Here is a 12,049-nt window from a genome sequence, read left to right as displayed (position 1 = left end):
TCCCCTCTCTCTATTTCTCTGAGCACCTTGCCATTGAGTCATGGAGATGGAGGTGTGATGGAAACACAGAGAAAAATAAGCACACTTGTGCCTGCACACACACACACACACACACACACACACACAAATACATGCACATTGCACTCCCACGCAATCTCAATCCATGAAAATCAAATTCAGTATCTCAGTTCACTTCATCACTGCAGTGTAGCATTTGGCGGATATTGATATTTACGGTAGCCTAAGATCGGAGAACTTCAGAGCTGGTAGCTGCACTTTGATTTTCTGGTAAAACTGCTTATATCTTTGGGGTGCTATGGCTATTCCAGGGGCAGCATCTGTTTCTGTTCATTTTCTATGCTTGTAATACCCCTCATTTATGCAGCCATCAGTAATCATCACAAACATAATCTCTCTTATAGTTGACATATATATTTAGAGTATTTACAATTTAAAGTAAGCAGAGAGTTATAGTGCAGGTAAGATGATGATTGAGCATTATGTGCACAGTGGTACTGGGGGTATATACAGTAGAGTAGAGGTGTAATATTGCACAAAAAGGTTTTTTGCATTTCAAGACATATAAAATCAAGGTAAGACAGTTTAATAAATTACATGAGAAGTGCACAACAATTATTATTTCGAAAACAGCATTACATAATAATAGACATGTGCGGTTTGTGTGCATGTGCAAGTCCAGGGTAGTTGTAGCAGGATATGTATGTGGTGTGTGTGCCCGTGCAGAAGTCCAGTGTGTCCTGAGGTTAATGAGTTATCTTGGGACCACATCTTCTACCAAATGATACATGCAGAAAGAACCAGTGAGTATGACATTAGTGAACACTACCCAGCACTATAGGCTCTGTTTGCAAAATAGCACAGCTCTATATGCTAGTTGTACAGCTTGTTTGTCTTGTGTAAGGTATGGTCCCTGTTTCGTATCTACAGCACAGGCCAAAGGTTTGGACACACGTTCTCATTCGATGTGTTTATTTTCATGACCATTTTACATTGGTAGATTCTCACTGAAGGCATCACAACTATGAATGAACACATGAGAAGAGAAGAGACACTTTTGTTGGGGTTTAATAATTTCAGACACTCACAACGTGTTCTTAAATGATTTCTTTATAAAGAGTTTTTTAAATGGGCGGAGCACAATGATTGACAGCTCTCACATGCAATAAACATTCCAAACTTTTGTTTAGCATCAGTGGTGCACTACGTTTTATATAGCACTGCAAAAATACCCCCGCTTGAAGAGCAATCTCCCAAGCTCCAGCTTTAAAAAGAATATCGTGTGAAATTATGAACTTTTAATTTCCACCAAGAGGCCCAATTGCCCCACAGTTGAGTTGTTGCATGATACCCTCTGTGGGGAAATTAGGCTTATTATTTTATAATGCAGCATTTTGATCGCGCTGCAGTTTTGATCATATATTCTCTTTAAAGGTCTTCCTGCATTTAAGAGTGAACTTCCAGCAGCGTTTGTGCCTTTAAAACTGAAGCGCACACACACCACACATCTGCACCATGTGGGGTGTGCCATTAGACCTGAGATAAACACACACCCACACAAACACAAGCACAAAGACACATATGCATACACCTAGGGGCAGATACACTTAAGCATACACACATTTGGGCATTTATACTCATGCATACACACAAGTAAATGCAAAAAAACATATATTTGTATGATAAATATGTAAATAATGTGCAGAGTAAATGAAGAAGTTAGCATCATAATAGCTAAGTTGGGTTCTGAGGGGTCAGCTTTAGAAATATCAAATAACTGTCCTAAACCTGTGCCCACAGACAGTGGAAAAGAAAATTACTGTCTCCACACACTGCTCACCGGATGCACACAGGATAATAACTTGTAATAACAGGATCATATTTTTTTGCATTTCATGGTACTTAGTATGTGTATGATGTGTGTGGATTGTGACACACTGGTAGTGTTCATTGACAAAACTTTTTAAAGACTGGCTGGTTGCATTTAAGTTTAGGCACAATAAATAGTGATAGTGTTCTGTGAGGATGTTTTCTCTTTTTTCCCCATCCCATCAAGAGCGCTATGTCCAAGACCAAGACAAGACCAAGACACTACTACATATGGTACGGGATGAAGTTCACAGTCTTACCTCCAACCTCTTTTCCTCTTCCACTCAGTCAGGTGTGCAAAGTTCAAATGATCTGCACAGTTAGCTGCTATGTCTGTTTATATTCAGTTCCAGTCTGTTCATGTGCGTCATGTTACATTCACTGTAACATGCATTTATTTTTTCAATTTCAGACATTTAATATTAAATCAGAAATGATATGGAATAATACATGCAATGAATCTGAACACACCAATTGCTCCTACATGTGTAATGAATTTTTCATGTTGAAAATGAGTCCTTTATTCATGTGTGTGTGCGTGCGTGTTTGAGCGTGTGCATGTGTGTGTGTGTGTGCATGCACATGAGTGTAAAGAATAGCTTTGTCATGCCACAGACCCTCAAGCAGGTGCTGTGTAGCGAACAGGAAGGACACTGGTTGCCGTGGTAATATGGGCACTTTAGAAAGCAGGGCTGAGAGTACGAATTCAATATTTCATGGCTGAATCGAGCTCCCCAGAGACTGGGGAGGGACGGGGAGCTGCTGCACATCAAGCACGGCACGCATGCTTCTCTCATTCATTTCTGTCAGTGGACCTCTTCACTGGGTGTCTGCGGTGTGTGTTTGTGTTTATATGTGTGTGTGTGTGTGTGTGTGTTCTTTAAAATGACTGACATGTCTAAGATTGCTCTGCAGTTTTTAATAACTAAGAGTTGCCACCTAAAATAGAAACAGTATCTTGTCTGCTGCTCAGCTGGGACCTACAGTTTCTGTTTGTGTGTGTGAAGCTCCATTGACCAATTGCAGCTTTTTTGAGCAATTTGTTTGATTGTGGATTTAAAAAAAAAAAGTATCTCACCACCTGACAAAAGGAACAGCTGCAGAATAGCAGCTCAGCTCTTTTGTGCGTCTCACCGAGGGTGCCATCACCACAGCACTCACACAAACACACACAAGCACACACCTTCATTCTTGAAACTGCTCATTGCAACAGTCACGTCAATACACCCTGTCTTTGCTGTGGGGATGCTGCCGACTTTAACTGGCTTAGGGCTTTTCTCTCCCTCTCAATCTCTGTCTCTGACTTTAATTGAACTCGGCCCTTTACCACAGCACAGTAAACATTTGTTAACAAGCAATTAAACATGTGCCATCTAATCCTTTTCAGGAACTAGCCATCAGTCACAGTTCTTAAAGAACTTCTGGCTTTGACTGTGTGAATGTATAAGTGTGTGTGTGTGTATTTGCAACCATAAGAAATTCAAAGAAAGGCTCCCTATTTTGCTTTTACCTCGTGTTCATGGCTTTTTGCAATCTTTGAGAAATGGTAGGGTGAAGGGGTGTGAAAGTGTTTAGTTTGTCATGTTTGAGACCTAAAATCAGAATCTACAGTTTTCTTCCAGTTTTGAAGCATAGAAGCACATTCAGAGAGACATTTTTATTGGAACAGGGACATGGTGACCATAGCTTGTGAATGCAAATCATTCAAATAGTTGTGTGTTAGTGTTGCTGTAGAATACTGTGGTTTACAGGAGCTGGTTTTCTAAAGAATTTTACTTATTTATTGCAGCATGGGTCATGAAACCCTTCATTCACTAGCAAATTGCAAGTTGCAAAACAGATATTTTGTATGGAACTTAGCCATCATTCAGGTCACAGTTTCATCCACACTGTGGATGCAGAGACTTCCAAGACTGTCCATAATGCCAAAGCCTCTCCAAAACCAAGGTGTCCAGTAATCCACGAAGCTCCAAAAACCATGGAACAACATCCCAGATTTCCATTGAATCCTTTTTCATTATGATGCCATCAGCTGAGGAAATGGGATTTGTGGACATGCCCAAGTGATGAAGAATATTAATTCTATAGGTTTGCCAAAAATGCTTGGCAAACCCTCTGCAGATAAGGACAAGCTGAGGTGATGCAAATGCAAGAGAGCTGGGATTTTTACTAAAAACAAAATTAGGATGAGACCACAAAGCAGGCAGGCATGCCATACATTTAGCAATTAAACAAAGACAAAGACGAAAAACAAGGCAAGCTGTTACTGATCAACACAACATTGTAAAGTCTAGGTACAGTATCTCACAAAAGTGAGTGCACCCCTCACATTTTTTATATTTACATTTTACATTTACATTTACAGCATTTATCAGACGCCCTCATCCAGAGCAACTTACAATCAGTAGTTACAGGGACAGTCCCCCACCGGAGCAACTCAGGGTTAAGTGTCTTGCTCAGGGACACAATGGTAGTAAGTGGAATTTTGCACCTGGGTCTTCTGGTTGATAGGCGAGTGTGTTACCCACTAGGCTACTACCACCCTTAAATATTTTTTTAGATTTTTCCTTGGGAAAACACTGAAGATGTTACACTTTGCTACAGTGTACAGTAGTCAGTGTACAGCTGCAATTTTTGGTGCAGACCAGTTTTCATGCACACACACACACCAACCTAACTCAAACCTATCACACACACTGCTATCTGCGATCGTCAGAGAGAGGACTCCTATCCACATACTGATCGGTGTCTGAGGAAGGTGTCTGAGGAAGCATGATAGAACACGACAGCTTGTGAGCTGAAGTGTTTCTGTGTATTACCTCAGAGGAGGTATGTAGGTATGCAGTGTTGTGTAACAGCGGAATGTGTTTGCTGGGAAGAGAGTGTTTGCTTGTTAGATGGCAGTTGTTTTTGGCCACAGCTGCTGCTGCCTTTACTAGCCGGTGAAGACGGACGCCTGTCAGCTTGGCTGTTGACGTACGTCAGCTTCAGGTAAGTCAGACAGAGAGGAAGAGCGACAGATGGGATGAAGAAGGGAGAGTCAGGAGCTGGACAGGGTGTGTTTGTTGGATGTTTTATCTTCTGTATCTTATCGCTATGTAGAAATAAATGGTGTTTATTTTTTGGTTTTATTTCCTCACCCCCAAATCTTATCAGTATGTGAACAGGAAACTGATTCCTGTCAGGTTTTAACTTAAGTGATCCAACTGATCACAGTACCACAGGCCTTAAACAAGATGAAGGTCCCAATTGAGACTGGATGCCTTCCGCGCCCTTGCATTCTGGGTAGCAGAGACGGGACATTATTAATAAATACAAATAAACACGGCGCGATGGCCGAAAAACATTAGAAACAAAATGGGGAGAACTGAAACTAGCCCGCAGGCCTGTGCCGATTGCCAGAACTCAAAAACACATCAAACACATTGTCAGGTCCACACAGAAGGTCGAGCTCATAAACGAGTTCACGAAAGTGCCGCCGCTGCCGAGGGGCAGCTGCATGGCGCTTTTAAACTCCTGTCTTGATTGGCTGCAGCTTGAGACACACCCCGGCCCAATCCTGACAGTTAGAATGTTCTTTCCGGCATATCAAAGAGATGCATATCGAGTGCTACGGGTCAGGACACGTCAATACTTTAACACATTGTGACAACATTTACATTACATTTACATTTACAGCATTTGGCAGACGCCCTTATCCAGAGCGACTTACAACGTGCTTTCAAGTTGACAACTAACAATATTTCAATATGACAAATTTAATTGATTAAAAAAACTATTTTATGTTATGATTTAATATTGTTTATTTAATTCATGTAATTTTGAATTCTTTTTTATGTCCCATTTTAAATAATTAATGACACAGTTCGTTTTTAATTACTGGTTTATTTAATTTTGGCACTCGTCCTCCATATTTGCCCTTTTGAACAGTTTTATTTAACATGGCTCATGCGCAACCAGTGAATTGAGGCATGCTTTTATGTGAATTTGAATGAGGGCTTTAGATTTGATTTTGAAATGGTTGCAGACAAAGATTTGGCACTGTGTGCTTTAAATATTGGATTGGCAATGTTGTGCTGTGCATAAATAATTCCTTATCTATGCACTCATTATATGATTGATTGTTTTAGTCTAACTCACATTCCCTTTCTGAAGGCCAAACAGTCCAGGAAGCTAGGGTGCTGTTTCTATGGCTACCAAATGTCACCTGTTGCAGCTGCTGCAGGATGGAGAAAAATGAAGAGAATGAGAGGTTAAATGACTGAAAAGAGCCGCAGAGAAGGGAGTTGAACTGCCGCAAAGTGATTTTAAGCCTGACCTCAACATTATGAGACATTTTTAAACATTTTTGATGCTTTTGCTCACACACAGCCATTCTCTAGGTTCCATCTCGCTCGCATTACATTCTGTCACAGATAAACTGACTATCTTTTGCAGACCACTGACAGTGAAGTGTGAGGTTTGTTGGGACTAGGTGACAGAATCACAGCATCTGAGTGATGATTGGTGCACAGTTTAATGTGTGTGTGTGTGTGTGTGTGTGTGTGTGTGTGTGTGTTTCAACTGTAAAGTGGTTGATGAAAAGCTGACATTTGACATAAAGAGATCTCTTATCATTAGAATTTTAGCCACATGCACTTTTTAGTCTAGGGTTAGGGACAGTTGCAGATTTGTAAATCATATGGGGAGTGAAGGTTCTAATTCTTGATATCATTCAACAAAATTGCATTCCAAAACTTCAATATGCCCTTCAGTTGCATCATTCAAAATGTAGAAGTTGCTAATGAAGTTGCACAACCTAGGTCCTTGTGTGGGAAGTGATGCGTTACTATTTTTTCATTTATTTTTTGGAAATTGAAAACCATTTGCATGGCCATGTCATAACATTTGGATCCTTCAGCAACAATACCAAGTGACACCCAATACCAATGAGTGTAACTTAGACAGAACACATTAGCTGCATTCAGAGCCTATTGGAGCCTGTCAGTAATCACAGTGCTACATGCAAATTAATGAATGGATAAAAGAAGAAATAAATACATTTTTTAAAAAATGTGTCGTATTGACGTGCGCAATTTTAAATCATTCAGAATGAGGAAGCTGCCAATCATTGGACTCTAAAAAACATATTTAAATATTGTGTTCTGGGTGACAGAAACGATGATCAACAAAAAAATAGTTAAAAAAAAATAGAAATGCCTGACATCACAGTATTTGATTAGTGTATTTCAAATGCTTATGGTTTTTTCGTTTTAGTTGCAATTCAGTACTATGGTGTGCCAAATTTTTGATTCAAACCTGATTCCGGCATGAATAAACTAGCTGTAACCAGGATCTCCATGTGTGCTTGGTTCAGTTCCATGCACCACTGGTTTCTGATTGCCCATGCATCCTTTTTTGACGTTGTTGTTAACCTTTATATTCCAGTCGGGGTCCAGTTTGTTGCTGACGTAGACCTGGATTCTGCGACGGAATCAGTGGAAACCGCATCTCTGTCAGTCTCTTCCGTAAAGAAAGGATGGAGACAGCCAGTCCAGAGATTTACCCAGCAGCCCATTCTCCCTCGCAGCAGATTCATCCCTATCCCCTTGTCCGGCCGCTCGCGTGTGTAATTTGATCTTTATCAGGCGTAAACCTGTTTACATGTGCAGGAACACTGTTTTAATGCTGGGGTGTGAGTGGTCATGTATGGCCAGGCTAGTGGAGTGTGGTGGTGTTACCAGCCATGCTCTCTGTTTCACCCGCAGACAATCCAACACCACCTGTACAGCGCAGAAAGGGCACACTGATATCTGGTTCTTTTTTATTGACTTTCGCACCCACCCACCTAAAATATAAAATCCACAAACATACACTATCATTCAAAGGTTTAGGGGATTTATAAAGATCATTGTTTACAGTGAAATAAAGGACAAGATACAAGAAAATAAAGTTGAGCTTTATTGTCACTTCAGCTATATACATATTAGCCAGTACATAGTGAAACAAAACAACGTTTCTCTACAACCTGGTGCTACATATAACATTTGAACAATTAAACAGAGTTACATACTGACATAAAGTGCACGTGTGCCACACAGACAAACTGGGCCACATAAAGTGCAAACAGGGGACACAGGCAGTGCAAGAATAACATTTAACAAAACAAGTAGATAACAATGAGACAAACAGCGCTGAACAGGTCTAATGAATAATAAATGTGCAAAGTAAAATAGTGCAAACACTGCTGTGCAAAATGGAATGGGGCAATATTACGGACAGATAATATTACTCAATATAACAGATTTAGTGTATGTGTCAATCCAAAGTGGAAATTCCCTGAGTGTTTAGGTGTCTGATGGCCTCTGGAAAGAAGCTGTTGCACAGTCTGGTACTGAGGGCCTGAATGCTTTGGTACCTTTTTCCATATGATAGGAGGGTGAAGAGCGCATGTGAGGGGTATGTAGAGTCCATTACAATGCTGGTGGCTTTCCTGATGCAGTGTGTTTGGTAAATGTCCGTTATGGAGGGAAGAAAGACTCCAATGATCTCAGCTGATCTTCTCCTCACTATCTGCTGTAGGGCCTTGCATTTTACATTACATTTTACACATTTTATCAGACGCCCTTATCCAGAGCGACTTACAATCAGAAGTTACAGGGACAGTCACCCTGGAGCAAGTGTCTTGCTCAGGGACACAATGGTAGTAAGTGGGATTTGAATCTGGGTCTTCAGGTTCATAGGCGAGTGTGTTACCCACTAGGCTACTACCACCCTTGCGGTCTGATGTGGTGCAATTCCCAAACCAGACAGTGATGCAGCTGGTCAGAATGCTCTCAATAGTCCCTCTATAGAAGGTAGTGAAGATGGGTGGTGGGAGATCCCTTTCCCTTTCCACAGGAAGTCGAGATGCTGCTGGGCTTTCTTGGCTTTTGAGCTGGTGTTGAGATTCCAGGTTATAAATAAAGTTTATAAAATAATGGTTATCTGAAGAAGGCAAGTTTTATTGTTTAAGGGTTTTCTTAATAATTTCTGTACACAATGGTGGGGCAGTGGTGCCTGTCGAGTAAGGAAGCGGACTCCTTTCATGACTGTCCTCTAATTAAACGTAGAGGACACATTTCATTATGTGCACCATGTGCTGTGTTTTACTTTAATGAGATAAGCTTTTAAAGTGACATAGAATTCCACTGGACCTCAAGACTGATTGAAGCTCTCTACGTTTATGCAGACATTCCGTTAACAGCTATTTTCAGCTACCAGAGTAATTAACAATCAATTTTGATCAATTTTGTGCTGACCTATAGAATATTCATAGGTCTATGAATAGTCTTAGGTTAGGTCATCACTGCAGAGTAAACATCTGAAATGTTTGCTGAGTGAAAATAAATCTCTTTACATAGGATAGTAGTGGAAAATAGAGAATTGTTTTTGCCATTAATTATTGCTTCTGACATTCTAGAATTTGCTCTCAGTCCTGCATGGGATTCATTCCATGCTTGATTAAACCCTGCTGCATGCAGTAGGATGAGAGGAAGCGTGCGATTGGTTAATCACGGCTAAGCGCTGTGATCAGGAGGAAATGAGATCAGATGAGGTCTTGTGCTGCACGTTGCTGTCTGCTGCTATATGTTTCTTATACCTACATTTGGGCATGTGTTTTGCAGGTAGGAAGGCACACAGATGGGCAGACAGAAGGGCTGACAGACAGGATAGAAGAAAACTGAAAATAGTGATTAAAACAAATGTGTAGAGGCGATTTAAGGATGAGTCGCAACCAAGAGCATTACCAAGCAGTTACGGAAAGTGAGTCAGTGTGTAAGCAACGGGTTTCCAGTACCACACCACTTAGTTACAAAGGCTCAAACTCTCGGTTGTATCATGTGTGCATTTAGTGTGTTGACATTCACTTTGCATGCTTAAAAGTGTTATTTACCAAAATTGCTGAAAGGATGCAGTGAATCTATAAATCTACTATGATAAAGGCAGTGGGTGGTTATTTTCAGGAAACTTTCACATCTATTAAAGTAATCTTTTTTTTTTTCTGGAAAAGTGTCATGTAATATGAGCAGGATAAATATGTTGTGACTGATTTTTAAAAAGTGACAACAGTGAAGCAGGCTAAATAAAGTGCAAACATGGGACACTGGCAGTGCAAGGATAACATTTGAGGCAAACAAAACATGTAGACAGGAAAAAGTGACATTAAAGAGTGCCACTAAAACAGTGACATAAAAAAAATGAAGGTGCAAAGTAAAAATAGTGCAAATAACGTTGTGGTCAAAATGGAATAGTGCAGTAATTTCCAAAAAATAAAAGAGAGCGTGTATGCATGACAATACAAAAAGTGGAAAGTCCCTGAGTGTTCAGTTGTCTGATGGCCTGTGGAAAGAAGCTTTTGCACAGTCTGGCAGTGAGGACCTGAATGCCCTATATCCAGATGGTAAGAGGCTGTGCTCCATGAAGGCTACCAGACGCCAGCTACAAAAATCTGATCTCAGCGTCCATCATCAGGCCTTCAAAGACCACGGGCCTCCTTACCTCCATTTCACCTCTGGATGAGGTGAGGTCCCCAGTCTTAACCAGGCCTCTCACCATGGGAATGTTTCCCATTCCAGACAGTACAACTAAGACCTCAACCTGTCCACTGGACCCCATGGCCACAGACTGTGTCCAATCATGATATAAATAATTCCTCCCTACAATTCATGCTTTTGTCTGGACTACTGCAATGGATTGCTGTTTGGTCTCCTCAGACCTCAACAAATTTCAATACCTTGGTTTCTGGGTTTCTTGAAAGAAGCTATATGGTTGGTGTTGTTGCTGGATGTAATGAAACAATATAACTTTAATTAAGCAATTAACTTGGACGTAGCCAGAGAAAGCACAGTGAAGGGAAACACACCTTATAATTAAGGTCTGGTTCTCGTCTCCACCTCTGCCCTCTTACATGACTGAAAGATAATGTGCACTTTGGGGGCGCCCACCTGCTCCACCAATGCTAAAGGTGTCCCACTTTGCTAACGGCAACCGCATCTGATGGCAGCCCAGTGGACACAGTACAGAACCAGTCCTGTATTATACAGGGAAAATGTTTAAATCTTCTTGATCTTTATGACAGTAACTTTGAAACTGTTCCAAAAATACATGTAATAATTTGTAAAAACTGAAGGCTATTTGATTCCACAAACACCGTTGATATCTAGCAATCTGCTAGAACTGTTTGACATGTTAAATAAATAGATAAATAACATGAAATTGAATTTCATGTTATTAATGTTGTAAATGACTGGTAGAGGGGAATGGCCGTTAATGGAATGTCTGTATGAATGTAGAGAGGACCATTATCAACAACAATTAGTCTAAGGTTTCAATGGGATGCTGTGTTCACTAATGCAAGTCTGTCACTATAAAGGCTTGATTAATTTATTGTAATTACATCTAGAATGGCCAGCATCTGCCAAGCTGTAATTACTGCGAGTGGGGATTCTAAATTTTAAAAGTACATTTCAAATAAAGGCCAGTATTTCTAACTAGTACAGTATGGAGGTCTGACTTTAATTTTATTGTTTGTGTTCACTCATCCTTATTTTGGTCGCTTGATCAATAGTATGAATCTTTTGTGAAATATATTTTGGGTCATATTAGTTTAGCCCTAGCGCCGGCTATTAATGGACACACACACCTCATTGGACCGAGACAGTGGGCGAAAGACTTCAGTGACATCCTTTTGGGTCTCATGGACTGAATGCACCCAGCCAAGGGCACATTATCATTTAAAGAGAATACACACACAAGCACACACAGACACACACACATACCCTGGGATAGTGAAGGCGGTATCAGTGGTTGATAAATCACAGTTTTGTGGTGACTTTTCAGTTTTTTTCTTTCTTTAATCATCTGTCTCCCTTTGTGAAATGAAGTGATACACAGCAGCATAGCACACGGTGCACACAGTGAAATTTGTCCTCTGCATTTAACCCATTACCCTGAGTGAGCAGTGGGCAGCCATGACAGGCGCCCGGGGAGTAGTGTGTGGGGACGGTGCTTTGCTCAGTGGCACCTTGGCGGATCGCGATTCGAAGCGGTGACCTTCTGATTACGGGGCCGCTTCCTTAGCCGCTAGGCCACCACTGCCTTTGTCTCTTTGGGCTTCTGTTCTATTGCTGTATTTACAAAT

General features: G+C 40.8%; 1 protein-coding gene across 4 annotated transcripts in view; it reads left to right on the top strand.

Moving 5' to 3' along the window:
- Positions 1-12,049, top strand: part of anks1b (ankyrin repeat and sterile alpha motif domain containing 1B) — a 155,540-nt gene that overhangs the window by 105,109 nt on the left and 38,382 nt on the right. The window lies entirely within an intron of this gene.

Source organism: Denticeps clupeoides, chromosome 15, assembly GCF_900700375.1.
Source record: "Denticeps clupeoides chromosome 15, fDenClu1.1, whole genome shotgun sequence".
NCBI lineage: Eukaryota > Metazoa > Chordata > Actinopteri > Clupeiformes > Denticipitidae > Denticeps > Denticeps clupeoides.
This window is presented reverse-complemented; position numbering and strand designations above follow the sequence as displayed.